This window comes from Mus caroli, unplaced genomic scaffold (genome assembly GCF_978045245.1).
Source record: "Mus caroli unplaced genomic scaffold, Mus_caroli_1 scaffold_16, whole genome shotgun sequence".
NCBI classification, from domain to species: domain Eukaryota; kingdom Metazoa; phylum Chordata; class Mammalia; order Rodentia; family Muridae; genus Mus; species Mus caroli.
The window spans coordinates 67,471,015-67,478,189 of record NW_028227271.1 but is presented as its reverse complement, the minus strand read 5'-3'; the positions used below and the strand labels follow the sequence as shown (position 1 = coordinate 67,478,189).

At 49.5% G+C, this 7,175-nt stretch overlaps 1 long non-coding RNA gene across 1 annotated transcript; it reads left to right on the top strand.

Moving 5' to 3' along the window:
• Positions 1-253: 253 nt before the first annotated feature.
• Positions 254-6,553, top strand: LOC147000787 (uncharacterized). Its single transcript, XR_015045586.1, has 3 exons — positions 254-342; positions 4,011-4,151; positions 6,483-6,553. It is a non-coding gene; the product is annotated as an uncharacterized LOC147000787 (long non-coding RNA).
• The last annotated feature ends 622 nt before the right edge of the window (positions 6,554-7,175 follow it).

Genomic DNA, 7,175 nt, shown 5'->3' with positions numbered 1-7,175 from the left:
CTGCAGGCCGCCCAGCACCCCCACCCTCTCCTCCTGGGTAGGGGTGGAGGGGAGGGAGGCCCAGACTGTTGCCAGGCAGGCTGGGCCCGCGGCGGCTGCGGTTGGCTCCCGGTCGCTCGCCGCCCCCGCACCGCCTCCGCGCGCTGAGTCACCCCGCCCCACCGGCCGCCGCCCCGTGGCTCCCACACCTCTGCGCCTGCGCATACTGCTGCATTTTCCCCTACCCCACCCCCGTCCCTGTCCTCGCCCCATCCGCCGCTCCCGTGCGTGCGCGCGCGCGAACTAGGCGCCAGGCACGGGGAAAAGGACGTCCGCGCTACTTTGTTGCCATCGCAACGTCAGGTACGCCCAGGAGTCCCCTCGAAACGGTCTTGCATTGTCGCTAGCCTGTCACCATGGCATCCTCTGTGATGCCGTTTGCACGCTCCTATCTAGGTTTTGGCTCTGCCGCAGTGACATCACTGTTCAGCACTGCCACCACCACCTTGCTTTTGCTCAATAGACCTCAAAGGTTGAAGCCCGCGACACTCTCCTGACAGCGGCAGCACAATAAAATAAATAAATAAATAAATAACCAGATGCCAGTCTGCACCCAGGCCCACCGACCCAGCCCACTCAGCGGTGTGTGACCCTGGCCTTGGGTAAAGTTCCCTAGGTGGTGGGTGCTGCTTGGGCCAGAGTGTTAAATCACCAAAGGTGCACGCCCTTGGGGTGTGTTTAAATGCAAGCTTTGGTTCAGAGGACTGAGGAGGGGTCTGCAGAACTGCATATCTAATTCTGATATAGATACGGGGAAAGGGAATAGAGCTAGGAGAGGGAACTGGGTGTGTGTGTGTGTGGCGGGTAAGGGGCACGGGTGTGGAGCATCATGCTACAGTCTTGTTTTATCCTCCAAAACAAAATGGTTTCTCACGGTGCAACTCAATGGTACAGTGCTTGCAAACATGGCCAAAGGCCTGACTGACCACCTGAATCTTCACTTTTGGTGATTGTGTGACACTGGACAATGGGATTTATTCTCTAAACGCCTCCTTTGCTCCATCTGTAAAATGGAGTTGCTCCCCTGGCTATCTCAGGACTGCGGTGAGGAAGCATAAGACAATGCAGTAAGCCTCAGCTCTGTGGCTGACTTCCCCTGGGTATGTCCTTGTTATTCATCAAAATCATTGCCAGCTTGAGGCCCATCTGTGCTGTTTAACTTGGACTTCTCAAATCTGAATACCTGGTTTACGCTCTCAGTGGCCTGAGGAAGAGCTACCCAGCCAGGTGTGTTGCTGATGGATTCCTCCTTTGTCTGACTCTCCTAAGACCCCACCCAGAGAATACATTAGAAACCAGAGGCAGTGGGTTAAAGTTTATCACCTTCCTCAGGACTGTAGGGAGGCCACATGCCCTCCCTGAGGCTCCCGTTCAACCCCTGCACACAATCTCTGATGAATGGCTCAGTAGACAAGATTTATTTATTTATTTATTTGGTTTTTCAAGACAGGGTTTCTCTGTGTAGCCCTGGCTGTCCTGGAACTCACTCTGTAGACCAGGCTGGCTTCGAACTCAGAAATCCGCCTGTCTCTGCCTCCCGAGTGCTGGGATTAAAGGCGTGCGCCACCACCACCCGGCTAAGATTTTTTTAAAGGTAAGCTTGTTAATAGAATCCATAGATATCACTCTAGGGACCCAATGCTGACATCTGGAGCTCCTGTCCCAGGCCTACCTCCACCCCAGCCAGGTTTCCAGAGCACATTTGGATCCTGCAGTCCTATGGTGGTACTTGCTCCACACGCCCTTCCATATCCTGCCTTGACAATAGGCTTTGATAGCAAAGGCTGTGTTCTCCTTCACCTTGAATTCTTTTTTTTTTTTTTTTTTTTTTGGTTTTTCGAGACAGGGTTTCTCTGTATAGCCCTGGCTGTCCTGGAGCTCACTTTGTAGACCAGGCTTGCCTCAAACTCAGAAATCTGCCTGCCTCTGCCTCCCAAGTGCTGGGATTAAAGGCGTGCACCACCACGACCGGCTGAGACATTTTTCAATAAAGGTTTCCTCCTTTCAGATGAGTCTAGCTTGTTTTAAATTGACATAAAAGGCTGCCTCCCACTTGGGAGGCAGAGGCAGGTGAATTTCTGAGTTTGAGGCCAGCCTGGTCTAGAGTGAGTTCCAGGATAGTCAAGGTTACACAGAGAAACCCTGTCTCAAAAAATAAACAAACAAACAAAAGAAAAGAAAGAAAAATGTCTCCATGAGATTTGTCTGTAGGACATTTTCTTAATTAGTGATTGATAGGGGTGGGGCATTCCCTGGGCTAAAGACATCAGACAGCGTGAGCCATGTGAAGTATGCCAGTGAGCACCCTTCCATGGCCTCTGCATCAGTTCCAGCCTCCAGGTTCCTACCCTGTTTGACTTCCTGCCTTGACTACTTTCCATGATGAACAGTGATTTGTAAGCATATGCCAAATAAACCCTATCATCCTAGTCTTCGTTTGGGTTTCATCACTGTGAAGAAACACTAGGACCACAGCAACGCGTGTAAAGGACATTTAATTGGGGCTGGCTTACAGTTCAGAAGTTTAGTCCATTATCATCATGGCAGGAAGCATGGCAGCATGCAGGCATACATGGTGCTGGAGAAGGAGTTGAGAGTTCTACATCTTGATCCACAGGCAGCAGAAGGAGACTACGTACCACACTGGATGTAGCTTAAGCACAGGAGACCTCAAAGCCTGCCCCTCCAGTGACACCTTCCTCCAACAAGGCACACTTACTCCAACAAGCCACACCTCCTAATAGTGCCACTCCCTATGGCCAAGCATTCAAACAGCTGAATCTATGGGGCCCATTTCTTTCAAACCACACTCCCCAAGTTGCTTTTGGTCTTGGTGTCTCATCAGAGCAATAGACACCTTAAGTAGGACACCAGCACACCTTCCTGTGTTTAACCTTGAGTGTGTTGTATAAGATGACTGAACATGCCCTGCTAGTTAAAAAGGCCCCAACTCCTTACAGTTCTCGATGGGTTTTTCTGATGAGGGACTGACTGGCTCTGTCGTTATTAGAGGCACACAGAGCTGGTTGTGCTTGGCAGATGAGGTCAGTTTTGCCTTCCTCACTTGGCAATCGCTGTGATGTCTCTGTCACATTGCCTCCAAGTGCCCTAAGGGACAGGCACCCCCTGCCCCTTCCTCTTACCCACAGTCTGTCTTGGCAGACGGTATGTGTAGATTGCTTGTGTTAAGGGAGGGTGTCTCACCTGTACTAGACTCAATTGATCAGGGAACCACTAGACTGTCACCATCTGAAGGAACAGACAGCTGGTGCCATGTCCCACAAATAACTTCTCCTGTTACTAGTAGGGATGAGAGAATGAGGGAAAGGTGACCTCTAGGGAATCTTTTTTCCTTTCAGCCAAGTGGCCATGGTGGGATTTTCTGTAACTTTAGCCCAACACTTGGCTATCTGCCACTACCAAGACACCACACGAGGTAGATTGGCAAAGATATTTTTTTTTGTTTGTTTGTTTTTTGTTTTTGTTTTTTGGAGACAGGGTTTCTCTGTGTAGCCTTGGCTGTCCTGGAACTCACTTTGTAGACCAGGCTGGCCTCGAACTCAGAAATCCGCCTGCCTCTGCCTCCCGAGTGCTGGGATTAAAGGCGTGCGCCACCACGCCCGGCGGCAAAGATATTTACATACAAGGGGCTGTTGAGTCTTTCAAAGGAAATTTGTTCCACGTCCTTGAATTCGACTGGATGGGTCTCCATGAGACAGAAAGATGCAGTTTCTGTTTTTGATCTTGGCAGAGGCAGTGAGCAATGCCAAGCACTGAGCTAATGAGATCTGAGATCTGGCCAGTCTGGCCATCTCACTTGGGGCCATCCTGACCCTCGCTGTCTGGCTGAACACTGCCCAAAGCCCTGGCTCCCAGAGCTGAGAGCAGCAATGGCTTCTGCTTTAAGCCATGGCATCTTCAGGTGGTTTTCTAAGCAGAATGTGATGTTGGTTCTTTCTTCCATCTCCAAGTTTAGAACAACATCTCCTTAGATTGCTCAAGGCTCTTTATACAAAGGACTCTCTCAACATCTCACCCCCAAACAAGAATCTGAAATCAGGACAAATGCCTGAAACCTGGAGACTTCAACCAGGCAGCCACCATTCATCAGGGTAAGAGAGAAGACTCTACTACCTCAAAGCTCTGTCTTGGGAATGGCTTTGGGTTCTGTCCCTTCCTGGCCATTTTGATCTTGGGTAAATGTGTTAGTTTCAGTTCCTTTTCTCTGAAATGGGCTAGTCGCAGCACCTAACTTCAGAGACAGTTAAGGTGAAGGAACTAAGAGGGTTAAAGTAATGTCAGGGCACTGCTCCGGGGTGCCTGTGTGGAAGGGATTTGACAGACTGCAGCTATTTACTTCATAAGTTCACGTGTGAGTGTGGTGTGTTAGGGCCGTTTATGTATGCTTGAGCACGCGAGTGCGAGTGCGTGTGTGTTAAGGCAGTGGATCTGTCTTAAGGGAGCGTAAAATTAAAGCGTAGTAACCACTGCTTGTTTCAGGAAGAAAATGAAATCCACACCTACTGGGTCCTCAGTCAGCTCCTCTAGGCTCAGAAAAACAATTGAGATTTCTGTGAGCTAAAGGGGAAAAAATTAAAAAGCACAGAAGAGCAGAGGAAAGAAAGATGCCAGGGAGCAGTTTCTCCCTGGGTTCTAAGAGGCTGTTGCTCCTTGGATGTGTGATCTGAGGGAGGTCAGATTAAAAAGGGTTAAAATTCATATATGGCTTTGTTGAAATCAAGCACAATAAAGGAGTGTCTTGGTTAGCACTTTTTTTTTTTTTTTTTTTTTTTTTTTGGAACAAGAGAAATCAAACACTAGCCTTCTACCATCTGCTGCAGACTGGGAGCTCGTTAGCGGCTTCCAGGAGGCTGATTGCCTGCAGCACAGCGGCAGTAATGAAGGAGACCCACGCCCAGGGCCAGGCCTGCTCTGCAGTCCGGTCTTGAGGGACTTTTGTTGGCTGGTCTGATTCCCTCTTTTACACTCCAGAATCTCATGGTCTAGCCAGGTGTGGCACAGAGAGAGTTACCCTTTTATAAAGGTCTGCTCCAGGCAGTGAGAACAACGGAGACACTGGCCCAGCGAGCCGAGAATAACACTTCAAACCCACATTTGCTGCTGAGCCTGGGCCTCCTGGGCCTGCTCTCTCTGCCCTAATCAAAAGCTCCATACTGTGGAGCTTTGAAAAGCTGGGCTGTCAGATCTGAGGTGTAAGAAGAGCATAGCCTCTCTGTGTCCCACCTTGCTTCCTAAAGGCAAGTAGGTCAATGCAAGGGTGTCCTGCAGTTCCCACCCTGCGGCTGCCTGAAGGGCTTAGTGCTTTCAGGTCAGAATATCACAGGGCCGTGGCTAGGATGTGAAGCCCAGGCATGTGTCCCAAGGAGGTTTTAAGAAATTCTGATTTATTTTCACTGTTTAATTCTTCCTTTCTGGAGGAACCCATGAGGGTAGAACCCAAGTGACTGAGGTATGTGTGCCTGTGTGTGCATGTGCGTGTGTGTGTGCATGTGTGTGTGTGCGTGCATGTGTGTGAATGTGTGTGTGTGTGTGGGGGGGTGTATGTGTAGATCAAACTTGGGTGTACCTTGTTAGGAGCTGTCTACTCATTTTGAAACAGGGTCTCTCACTGGGACCTGGACTCACCAACTTGGCTAGGTTGGTCAGCAAGTCCCAGGAATCCTCCTGCCTCCGTCTTCTTCCAGGCACTGTAATTGAAATTACATATGCACAGTATCACCACTCCTTGAGTTTTACATAGGCAGTGGGGGCCAAACTCAAGTCTGGGTTTGCATAGCAAGCCCTTTACTGACTGGGCCATCTCAGAACACCCTGAAACTTTTAGTTTTCTGGGTTCATCATTCATAGAACCTGATAACACCAGCTCTTAGGTAAGAGTGTGAAATTAGCACTAGTGAAGCTAACATCCATTAGCTACACTTTGATGGCTCTGAGGTACCCAAAACCAACAAGCTTAAGTAGGCATTGCCAGAGAGTTCCCAGATGGACCAGCCTAGACAGTAAGGGGCCAAGAGCTCACATGGAAACACCAGTTCTCTATCTCTTAGCTTGAACATTACATAGGGCTACATAGGGAGACCTTGTCTCTAAAGACAAAAAAAGAAAGACATCATAGTCCACTTGCATAAGGACACGACTAGATTTATCCTGGACCAAAGGTTGCCCTGGTAACGAGCATAAAAGGGTTTCTCTTTAAGACAGGCCTGCCCCCCTTAGTTCCCCGCCTGTACAGCGACAGTGGAGCCAGCGTGCCGGACTGTGGAGACACGAAGCTGCTTGGCTTTTCTTGCACTTGAGGCCTGTAACGTCTTACTCTGTGACACCACAGTGTCACTGCTGGCCAGCCATTGTGTCTGCTGATTTATTTTATACTCTCATTGCCCTATGTGGTGTGTGTAATTATCGTTACTCTCACCTCACAGACAGGGAGACAGAGCTTCCTGGAGGCTAATTTGCTTGAGTTTCTGTGTAAGTGGCAGAGCTGAGGAACCACGGGCATTGAAGTGAAGTGGGTAAGTATGCAGACCCTGGCGAAAGCAAGCTTTGTCATACTTGGACAATTGGCTTGGCTTCTTGGAACCTCAGTTCCTCCATCTGTAAAATGCATCTTCAAGTTCTCAGCTATTCCTAGACTTCTCCATCTTCTTCCTGGCCTGTTTTCTCCCACTAGGTCATGCTGGTCAGCTTTTAAAGCTACCTACGTGCCGATGGCCCAAGTGTCTGTCTTCAGTCTAGCTCCTCTGAATGCTGGGGTTTTAGTCACGTGACTATCCCCATCTGACCAATTCTCTGCACCCACAGGTTAGCAAATAGTGCCATTGTTTTTCCTCCCCAGGTCTCTCCTGCCCAGTCCTTCCCACCTCAGTGCCTGTTGCTACCATTTGCCCAGGCCAGCTCATAACTTAAACCAGACTCTTGTTTGTATTCACTTTGTAACTAATCTCTCAGTATACAGCTTGTCTGCTCGGCCTCCAGGATGTGTCCTCAGTGCAGTCTGCCTTCATGGTTCCCACAGCCTAGGCTGCCTTATCAGCTTGGGGTCCTTAGTCTGCATCACTAATGGGTCTTTTTGCCTGCATCCTTGTTTCCTGGCTCATCCGTGATTCTCACCTCTG